We start from the raw sequence: 11,923 nt of genomic DNA, 5'->3' as shown, positions 1-11,923 counted from the left end.
GCATTAAATCTTCTTCAGTGTTTGGTAGAATTCTCCAGTGAAGCCATCTGCTCACAGGATTGTCATTGTTGGTAGGATGTTGTTACTGTTTCAATGTCCTTAGTCATTACTGGTTGTTCAGATTTTCTATTTTTTCATGATTTAGTGTTGGTGAATTCTACTTTTTCAGCAATTTATCCATCGCCTCTAGCCTATCCAATTTGTTAGCATATAAATATTTACAATCTTCCCTTATGTTCCTTTGTGTTTATGTGGTATGAGGTGTAAAGTCTCCTCCTCCTCTTCTGGTTTTATTTATTTGATACTTGTTCTCTCTTTCTCTCTCCCTCTCTCTGTCTTTTGGTAAATCTAGCTAAAGCTTTGTCAATTCTGTTTATCTTTTAAAAACACTGGTCTTAGTTCTTTCATCTTTGTATTGTTTTCCTAGTCTCTATTTCATTTATTTATGCTCTGATGTTTATCTTTCCTCCTTCTACGTTGGGTTTAGATTTTCCTTTTCTAATTCCTTGATGGTTCTAATTAGGTTGTTATTTTCAGATCTTTCTTCTTTCTAAATGTAGGTATTTATCACTGAAAAGTTCCCTCTTTTAACAACTGCTTTTGCTGCATCATATGAGTTTGTTGTATTGTGTTTCCCTTTTTGTTTGTTTCAGTGTATGTTTTGAGTTCCTTTGATTTCTTCTTTTGACTTATCATTTTTCAAGAGGTTCTCGTTTAATTTGCACATATTTGTGAGTATTCCACTTGTCTTCCTCTTACTGATGTCTATTTTCATACCACTGTTGTCAGAAAAAGCACATGTGATTTCAGCCTTCTTAATTTTGTTAAGACTTGTTTTGTGGTCCCAACATGTGAGAGTATCTGGGTGCATTTGAAAATGCATATTGTTCTCTTGGGAATGGAATGTTCTCTATATGTCTCTTAGTTCCATCTGGACTACAGTGTTGTTCAAGTTCAAGTTTTTTTATTGATTTTCTGGTTGGTTGATCTATTCATTTTATTTCTTTCAGTTTTATTGAGACATAACTGATGTATAGCACTATGCAAATTTAAGATGTACAACGTAATGACTTGACTTACGTATATTGTGAAATGATTACCACAGTAGGTTTAGTTAACGTTGGTCATGTCAAAGTGTTTTTAAGTCCTCATGATGAGAACTTTTAGGATTTACCCTCTCAGCAACTTTCAAATTCACCATACAGCAGTATTAACTATAGTCAGCATGCTGTACGTCATATCCCCAGTACTTCCTTATCTTATGTCTACATGCTGATGCCCCACCTCTGGTAAAAACAGTCTGATCACTTTTCTATGAGTTTGTTTTTTTTGTTTTCTACTTTTAGATTCTACGTATAATTGAGATCTTACAGTACTTTTCCTCGTCCGTCTGACTTACTTCACCTAGTGTAACACCCTCAAGGTCCATCCATTTGTCACAAATGGCAGGATTTACTTCTTTTTATGGCTGAATGCTCTTCATTGAAAATATATATTTTATTTTTATTTATATTATACATATATTATACACATATAATCCATCCATCCATGGACACTTAGGTTGTTTCCATAATGTCTTGGCTATTGTAAATAATCCTGCAATGATCCTGGGGGTGAGGATATCTTTTAGACATAGTGGCTTCATATCCTTCAGATATATACCCACGAATAGAATTGCTGGATCATGTTGTTGTTTTATTTTTTATTTTTTGGGGAACATCCATGCTATTTTCCAGCTGGCTATACCACTTTACAGTCTCACAAACAGTACACAAAGCTTTCCTTTTCTACACATCCCGGCAGCATCTGTTATCGCTTGTATTTTTGTATCTATTGTATTTTTGATGATCACCATTCTACCTGGAGTGAGTGAGGTGACACTTCACTGTGGTTTTGATTTGCATTTCCTAATGATTAGTGTTGTTGAGCACCTTTTCATGTACCTTGCACCAATTATTAAAGAGATTGTCTTTTCTCCATTGACTATTGTTGGCTTCCTTGTCAAGTATTCGTAGACTCTATATGCACGGGTTTATTTTTGGGCTCTTGATTCCTCTTCATTGGTCTGTGTGTTGGTTTTTATGCAAGTACTGTGTTGGGTATTATGCCAGTACTGTACTGCTTTGATTACTATAACTTTACAGTATAGCTTGAAATCAGGATGTAGGATGCCTCCTGCATTGTTGTTCTTTCTCAGGACTGCTCAGGCTATTCAGAGTCTTTTTTGGCTTCATACAAATTTTAGGATTGTTTTTTCTAATTCTGTAACACATACCATTGGAATCTTGATAGAGATTGCACTGAATCTATCGATAGCTTTGGATAGTTATGGACAATTTAACAATATTAATTATTTTGATCCATGAATGTGGGATATCTTTTCCTTTATTTGTCTCTTCAATTTCTTTCACCAATCCCTAGCAGTTTTCAGTGACGAGATCTTTCATCTCCTTGGTTATATTAATAGGTAAGTTACTATCTAATTGTTTTTGATGCTATTGTAAATGGGATGATTTTTGCTATTTCTCTTTCAGACAATTCATTGTTAGTTACAGAAATGCTACTGATCTTTGCATGTTGATTTTATATCCTGCAATGTTACTGCATTTGCTTTTTAGGTCTTACAGTTTTTTGGTGGACTCTCTAGGATTTCCTGCATAAAATCATGTCGTCAGCAAGTAGAGAAAATTTTACTTCTTCTTCTCCAATTCTGATCCCCTTTATTTCTTTTCTTGCCTCATTTGTATGGCCGGGACTTCCAATATTGTGTTGAATAGAGTGGGTACCCTTTTTGGTCATGATCTTAGGGGAAAAGTTTTCAAACTTTCACCATTGAGTATGAGGTGAGATTTGGGCTTGTCAGATGTGGCTTTTATTATGTGGAGCCACATCTGTATATACGTAATTTGTTGACAGTTTTTATCATGAACGGATGTTGAATTTTGTTAAGTGTCTAGTGCAATCATTGTACAGTTTTTCCTGTCATTCTATTTGTGTGGCGTATAACATTTATGGATTTGCATATGTTGAATTATCCTTGCATCCTGGGATAAATCCCACTTTATCATGATGAATGATTCTTTTAATGTGCTGCTGAATTCAGTTTGCTAGCATTTTATGGAGAATTTTTGCATCTGTAGTTATCAGAGATATTTTCCTGTAGTTTTCTGCAGTGTCCTCATCTGGCTTTGGTGTCAAGCTATTGCTAGCCTCATACTGTGAGTTTAGCCTCATACTGTGAGTTTAGCCATGTTCTCTTTGAAATTTCGGAAGAGTTTGATAAGGATTGGCATTAATTCTTCTATAAATGTAAAAGGGTGATATTCAGCAAGGAAGCCATTTATTTCTGGGCTTTTCTTTGTTGAGAGATTTTTGATTACTGTTTCAGACTTCCTCTTTGTAATTTGTCTCATCTTATTTTCTTTTTCTTCCTGATTCCATTTTGGCAGGATATATGTTTTGAAGAATTTATCCATTGCTTCTGGGTTGTGTAATTTGTTGCTGTATAATTGTTCCGAGTAGCCTCTTATGATTTGCATTACTGTGGTATCTGTTGTAATGTCTCTTCTTTAATGTGTAATTTTGACGAATTGGGTCCTCTGTTTTTTTCTTATGTAGTCTCACTAAGAGTTTGTCATTTTTGTTTTTATCTTTTCAAAGAACCATCTCTTAGTTGTTCATTTGTTAATATTTCTGTTGTTTCATAGTCGTTCACGTCACTTGTTTCTGTTCTAATATTTATTTCCTTCCTTCTGCCAAATTTAGGTTTAGACTTTCTTCCTTTCTAGTTCCTTGAGGTGTAAATGTAGGTTGTTTATTTGAGAACTTTCCATTTCCTTGCTGCATGGGTTTAAGATATAAATGGCACCCTTAGAACTGCTGTGGTTGCATCCCATAAGTTTTGATATGTTGTGATTCCATTTTTTCCTTGTTTCAATATATATTTGATTTCCTTTTTGATTTCTTCTTTGACCCATTAGTTTTTCATGGTGTCATTTTATTTCCAAATAATTGTGAATTTTCCAGTTATTTTCCTGGTACTGATTTCTATTTTTATACAGTTGTGGTAAGAAGCAGTTGATGGGATTTCAGCCTTTTTAATTTTGTTAAGATTTGTTTTGTCATCTGACATGTGATGTATCATGAGAGTGTGCTGGGTGCACTTGCAAAAATATGTATTCTTCTCTTTTTCAATGAAATATTCTGTATAGGTTTGTCAATTCCATGTAATCTATAGTGCTGATCAAGTCTGAGTTTTCTTATTGATTTTCTGATTGGTTGATCTGTTCATCATTGATAGTGGGTTATTGAAGCCTCCTGATATTTTTGCACTGCTATTTCTCTTCAGTTCTGTTAATATTTGGTTTATATATTTAGATGCTCTGATGTTGGAAGAATTCGTAATTTATAATTGTTGATCTCTTCGTGAATTTATTGTTCAATGTTTAAATAATATCCTCTTTGTCTCTTGTGAAAATGTTTGATTTAAAGTCTATTTTGCATGACATAAACATAGCCCCATTTACCCTCTCTCTCTTTACCATTTGTGTATAACATTTTTGTCTGTTCGCTCTCAATCCATGTGTCTTCTTAAGATAAAGGGGGTGTCTTGTTGACAGAATCCCAGGGATAAATCCTCTGGATCATGGTATATGATGTTTTAATTCCTTGGATTTTTTTCATGAGATAAAACTGACATATAACATTCTGTAAGTTTAAGGTGTACAAGGTGTTGATCTGATCCACCTATATATTGTAAAATGATTATCCCCATACCATTAGCAAAAGCTACCTCACATCACATGCTTCTCATTTCTTTTTTGTGGTGAGAATATTTAATACCTATACTCCAGAGTTTTCAGGTATATAACACAATATTGTCAACTGTACTCACAGTGCTGTACATAGATCTCTCTGAACTTTTACCTGGAAGTCTGCATCCTTTGACCTACATCTCCTGTTTCCTCCACCCTTAAGCCTGTGGTAAACACCCTTCTACTCTTTGTTTCTCTGAGTTTGGCTTCTTTAGATTCCAAGTGTTTGTGATATCATAAGTATTTGTCTTTCTCCTTCTAACTTATTCACTCAACATCATGCCCTCAAGTTTCATCCATGTTTTTGTAGACATCAAGATTTCCTTCTTTCTCATGGCTGAATATTATTCATTAGACATATGATGTAATATTATATTTACATATAATATATATAGAATGGAATATTATATATAATATAGCAGGATATTATATATATAAACCTCAGCATATATAGAAAATGTTATTTTATATTCAAAATATATGCTACAGTTTACATATATCAATCATATATATATGTAGATGAAGAACAATTATACAGTGGAATGTTTACATTCCTATCCAAAGAGGAGGGAGTTGGGGTTTACACAATGTAAACTCACATCCTTATGCAGGAAAGCAGATTGGTTCATACCTCTGGGAAACTCACATTTCCCGTGCAATGAAAAAGAAAGCCAGAGTTTATACGGCCAACGTTCCTGTATCCATATACAAACACTAGGAGGGCAAGATTTATACTTTTTTGAAGCTCATGTTCATAACCAAAGTAATGGAGGTTAAGGTTTACACAGCTGGAAAGTTCATATCCATATTTCAGGAAGAAGGAGAACTGGGTTCGGTGGGAGCTCACACAGGTTAAAAGGTAGTTGGTCATGACTTAGATGTGTGTAGACTTTACATACAAGGAAGAAAATGGTCACGGTTTACATAGATTGGAGCCTGCATGCTTATCTCAGAAGAAGGAGTCCAGTGTTTCTATATCCAAAAAGCATACATCCATTACTAAGGTGAAGGAAGTCAGGCATCCATTCACTAGGAAAACCTATATCCGTAACCATGTGACATAAAGTCACTGTTTATATCAAGACAGCTATCCAGAAAGAGATGAGTGGAGAATATGTAAGGAAGGGATGCTTGAATCCACACCCAAGGGGTACATTGTAAGGTTTATAGATCAGAAATTGCACTGCTCTGTATGTATAAAGAAGTGGTCATGATTAGCACAATATACCAGCATCAGGCTGAGAGGATTTACCTGGCTAGGAATCTCTCATCCATACCCAAGAAAAGGTCAACATTTTGTCACAGCCAGGAAAATCATATGCACATCCAAACGTAGTGTTTATATAGATGAGATCTCACAAATAGGAAAAAGTGTAAATCAAGGCTAAATAAATGAGAAGGGCACGTCCATGTCTACAGAAGTAGTCCATATTTTATATAGGCCTAAAGTCCACCCCTGTATGCTTGGGTAAAGAAAATAAAGCCAGATAGTACACATCAGAAAAGTTCCCATTCACACCAGGAGAAAATCCACTGTGTACACATCTGGAAGATCACACTTCACACAAGAAGGTATCCTTCAGGTTTCTGAAGCCAGGAAGCTCAAATCCATACCAGTAGAAGGGACCAGGTTCTTTACTGACAAGAAGTTCACATCCACATCCAAGCAGAAGGAATTTGGGTTTATGTGGTTGAGGGCTCACAATAGTATCAAAAGACAAACCCCAGAGTTTCCATAGGCACAAGTTCATGTGGTTATTTATGTACAAGAAGTCAGGGTTTAACCAGCTTAGAAGCCCACAGTGAAATGCATAAGAAAGGAGTCAGGATTTGTGTGTCTGTGTCTGTGTATATTTGTGTGTGTGTGTAACACAGTAGGAATGTCTCATCAGTGTCAAGGTAGAAGGTATACAGACAGACATTTCATCTTTGTATTCAAGAAAGGAACTCGGGGTATGCAGTTGTGAAGTTCAAGTAGGTATCTTGGAATTCGAAGCCCAGTGCATATAGAGCTGGCAGGTACTTTCATCCCCAGGGACGAAGATTTGGGGTTTTACACCTCCTGGTCCTGATATCAGTCTCAAAGGAAAAGGCAGTCAGTGCATATGCAGCTGGGAAGCGCAAATCCATAAAAAGAGTAGTGGGTTAGATGCCTCTGAGGACCTAATTAAATCAGTAATAAAGAAGCAAATGGCCAATGTGCTCACAGCTGGGAAGCTCACAGTTGTATTTGGGGGAAAGAAGTGTCCAAATGCGTAGGGTCAGAAGTTCTTATCAGTATCTAGAAAAGAATTACATCCATGGCTTCTACAACTCTGTAGCTCACATGCCTATCCCTGGAAAAAGATCAGGATTTATGGAGCCAGGTATCTCACATATGTAGCAAGCAAGCAGGATGGCCAGTGTTGAATGCACCTAGAAACTTGCTTTAATTTCCACCTAAGAGTTAGTGTTTACACAGCCAGATATTTCTTGTCAGTGTCAAGAAAGGAGATGGCCATTTTAGCGTACACCTCTACACAAAGAAGAAGGAGTCATCATTTACAAAGACAGAAAGCTCAGATTTGAATAAAATAGCCAATGTTCATACAGACAGGAATCACACATTCATAATATTGGAGAAAGACGAGGGGTTACATTGCTAGGTAGTTAACTGTTGTCTCCAAGGTGAGTCCCTGAGTTGTCCTTGGCAGGTTGGTATCTATATTTCAGAAAACAGCTGTGGTTTATGCAGCTGGAAATAACATATCCACAAGAAAAGAGATGGATGTGAGGGATCCTGCAAACCTGCATCAGTAAATGAAGAAGGAGAGAGCGTTTATAAAAACCAGGAAGCTAGTTAAAAGTAGATAAGGCTATAGGGAGCCACAAGTTCCCAACAAAAACAAAGTTGAAAGGACACCCCAGTGTCCTTTCATGAAACTGTGAGGTGGGCACCCACACTCAGAAGGAATGAGATAAAGGCCTTTTTATTTATTTATTTATTTATTTATTTATTTATTTACTTTGCTGAGGAGGACTAGCTCTGAACTAACATCAGATGCCAGCCGTCCCCTTTTTTTCCTGAGGAAGAGTGGCCCTGGGCTAACTGTGCCCATTTTCCTCCACTCTGCATGGGATGCTGCCCCAGCATGGCTTACCAAGCGGTGCCTTGGTGCGCACCCGTGATCAGAACCTGTGAACCCTGGGCCGCCGAAGCAGAGTGTGTGCACTTAAATGCTTGCGCCACCAGGCCGGCCCTGCGATAAAGGACTTTAGAGCAGGCGGGGTTACGCTGACTCCCAGGGCAGACACAGTGTGCATTTGACTAGTCTGAAAGGTCACACTGATACCCAAATTAAATGGGAACAGGGTATACAGAGCCGTGAAGATGCTATCCACATGCAAATTTAAGGAAGTTGGGTTTTTAGGTCCATGTACCTCACATCCATGTGCAAGGAGAAGGAGCCTTGGGCTTAACAGGCCAGGATTCTCCTATCCATATACAAAGAAGGATGATTCAGGAGTTATAGTTTGGAAGCACTCATAAGAATCAGGAAAGAAGGCAGCTAGTTTTTATTGATCATAAACCAATCAGTGAAATAGGATTTATTTCTTGAGGGCTAGGGAGCTGTCCTGCCCACTCAAGGTAGAAAGAGGCCAGGTATATGGGCAGGGAAGACTCAGATTATACACAAGAAAGATGGAGACCAGCAATAAATAGCCGCAAAACTGTCACCCATCCAAGGAAGAAGGATGCCAGAGATGATATAGATGGAAGATCATAATCATAATTCAGAAAGTGGAGTTTAAGAGGTGAGAAGCCAGGGCTCACGCACACATCAAAGAATGAAGAAGGTCAGTTCTTGAGGATCAGAAGCGCATAAAATGTGCGTGTAAGATTAGCCCAGGATATATATCGCCAAGAGATTTACATCCACATCTAAGGAAGAGAGAGTGGGGAACTTACGCAGCCAGGAATCTTGCATTCATTTTCAAGTAAGTACAAATACTGCTCTTATGGAGGGGAAATGCTCTCATCTGTACTTCAACAAATAATTAGTCTAATGTTTATGAAAGAGTGCTGCTCAATCTCACAATCAGAAAGAAGTTGGACCATGTTTACATGCCTCATATTGAATATCTGTCTGCAAAATGAAGTAGAACTGGAATTTCTCTTCTAGGAAGCTTGGGACATTATGCCAGGAGCTATATACATGCGAAGTTCTGATCGATATCTGAGGTGGAAAGAAGGGTTCGCATAGCCGGCCACATGTTTCCATATTCAGGAATGAGGACGGTGTCCCTGCCATCCTGGAAGTTTCTATTAATAGCCTTGTCATGGGATCCCAGAATAGATGTGGTGAAGAAGATCACATCCATGTCCAAGGAAGAAGGAGCCGAAGATCGACACAATCTGATGATTCTCTCCATTTCGTGGAAGTCTAAATCAGGGAGTATACAGGAGAGGGGTTCTTACCCACATTAAACAAAGACAGAGCAGAGTATTATTCCAACAGGATACTCGATTGCATGCTCAGGCAAAAAGGTGGATATTTCACTGTGTACGTAAACTGAAAGAGTCCTGTTGTTGTTTTGCCAGGAAAAAACTCACACACCTATATCCAAGGAAGTAAGGGGCTAGCGTATCATAGATGTGGAACTGGTTCCATAGTCATACTGCACCATATGAAAGAGGAGACAGAGGTCGACACAGCTGAGAAACTCATTTCCATCCCCAAGAGTGGAGGAGATCAAAGTGTATACAACCTACAAACCCATTAAGAGCTATCAGCTTATTTATTTGCTCTGCTGACAGAGCAGGCTGGAAACACAAAGTCAGGGTTTACACAGCTGGTAGCTCACATCCATATCTGGAGGAATGAGTCAGGCATAGGTAGAGGAGGAAGGATGCATTGAATCTAGGGAAGAAAAATGGTATGGGATTTTACAGTGAGAAGTCTGCCTCCACATTCAACAATAAAAAAGACAAGATTTATGCAGTCAGCTCACATTCATATCCAAGAATAAAGGCTGTCAGGTTTCAGAGAGATGAGAAATTAAAGTAATCATGTAAAGAGAAGACGTGTTTCTAGATCTGAAATGTCACATTCATGTCTAGATTCATTGAGAGAGAAATGAGGCTGAGGTTTATCACATTCATACATAAGAATGGGAGAGAAAAGGTTTTCTAAGGCTGAGAAGATCACAACCACCGAGTTAGAAACATGCAGAGTCAGGGATATAAAACATCAGCACTCAGAGACAGATGCAGTTATGGTATACTGATGGGGAATATATCTGTAATTTAGGCACATAAGAATGAACGATATCAGGGAAAAAGGAGTAGACAGAGTCAAGAGAGAAACACAAACACAGAAAGAGAGGGAGGGAAACATGGGCAAATATGGACCCAGAATCTATGTTTCAGTCAGAACAATATCAAGATCTGGAGGGATCAGGAGAAAAGGAGGGTTCCGAGACTGAGCCAGAATGCATTGGTAGGGGACTTTCTTTGAAGAGGGAGAACTCTTAGCCCATGGGACTCTGACACATAATGGAAGAAGCGGTTGGGGTCAGTTTACAACTGGGCCCTCACTGTGGCTAACGCCTGAATCTTGGGTCCATGTGAAACCCCTAAGGAGACTGATTCCACCCGGGTCTAAGCTTTGTAATCCAGGAAGAACGTCCAAAGCTGTAACCTCTATAGTTGCACAACATGCCACGGCATGGGGAACGGCAGTCAGGTCCACAGACGACAGCTTAGGGCCTCTCTGTCCGACCTATGAAAAGATTTTCCAAGCACTCGCCTAGGTTTTTTCAGCCTGTTAATTCCATATTCACCAGGCCCTCTTCTTGATCATCCCTCCTTTCCCCTGTAAAAATGATAATTCCCGAGTCAACTGGCCTTTTTGTTGCCTCCCCTTTGTCCCCAGACCCTGACCTGTAGGAAGAATCCTGTCCTGAGAGGCCATCCCAAATCATGACTTACTCCCTGTCTATACCTTTATAGGTCCCACTTCCCAGACTGGAATTCCCAGGGTGGCAAATTAAAACCTACATGGTGTTGACTATTCATGGACTTCAACTGAACCTTACATACAAATGCACACAGAAGCATACACACTTGATAGTGATCATTTATATTTCAGTATTTTTCCGGGTGTATGGGTGCCTCACTTTTGTCTCTTTCACCACCTGATCCTTTCTTCATTATCACCTGTACTTGAGACTATTCATCTTCTATATTTAACATACATTCTTCAATTTTGTACAGCAGAGAAACATTGATGCTCCATCATAAATATCTCTAAATCTGGAAGTGCCCTTGAGAACACATGCATTCACAAAATTTTATTCCCTCGGAACAATATTAACCGTTCTTTTAAGGCACTGATACCATGCCAAAACAAAACAATTCACTTCGCATTTGCTATCACCTACATTTTCTCCCCCGTGTATTGATGACGTCCTGCATAATATTTGCACATTTGCTGGTATTCTCTACATGACCTGGAGAGGCTAAGGAGATGTGGGGAAAAAAAAACTCAAAGGAGACTGTGATGATGAAAACAGAAAAGTGATGGGACAGTGAAGTAAAAAGATTCACAGACGTTTGTGAGAAGGGTGGTAGGAGGAACTTTTCTTGTTCTCAGTGCTGCTGAGTAGATTCTGACTCCTAGTGCCCTGGGTGCAGCAGAGCAGGACCCTGCCCAGACTTTTTGGCACCATCATCTTACCTTCCAGGGCCATATCAGACAATGCTCCACTGCCAGTCATGGGGTTCTCATGGCCAATTTTTCTGCAAGTGGGTGGCCTGGTCCTTCTCCCCAGTCTGTCTTAGTCTGTATGCTCTGTTGAATCCTATCCCCCACAGGTGACATTGCTGGGATTTGAAATCCTGGCGGCATAGCTTTCAGCATCATAACAACAACAACTACCCTCCACAGTGTGACAGCCAACAGGGTGGTGTGGTTCCCTGACTGGACCCCAGACCTGGGATGCAGTGGAGAGAGCTCTGAGTCTCAACCACTAGACCACCAGTGCTGGCTACCAGGAACATTAGGTGAGCCAAAATTTAAGGGGGTGCTAGGAGGCCAGGGGCTGGGGTTGATGGCCATGGAATGGAC

Source organism: Ceratotherium simum, chromosome Y (genome assembly GCF_057802395.1).
Source record: "Ceratotherium simum simum isolate JZ-2026a chromosome Y, ASM5780239v1, whole genome shotgun sequence".
NCBI classification, from domain to species: Eukaryota; Metazoa; Chordata; class Mammalia; order Perissodactyla; family Rhinocerotidae; genus Ceratotherium; species Ceratotherium simum.
Note: the sequence above shows the minus strand (reverse complement) of the source record.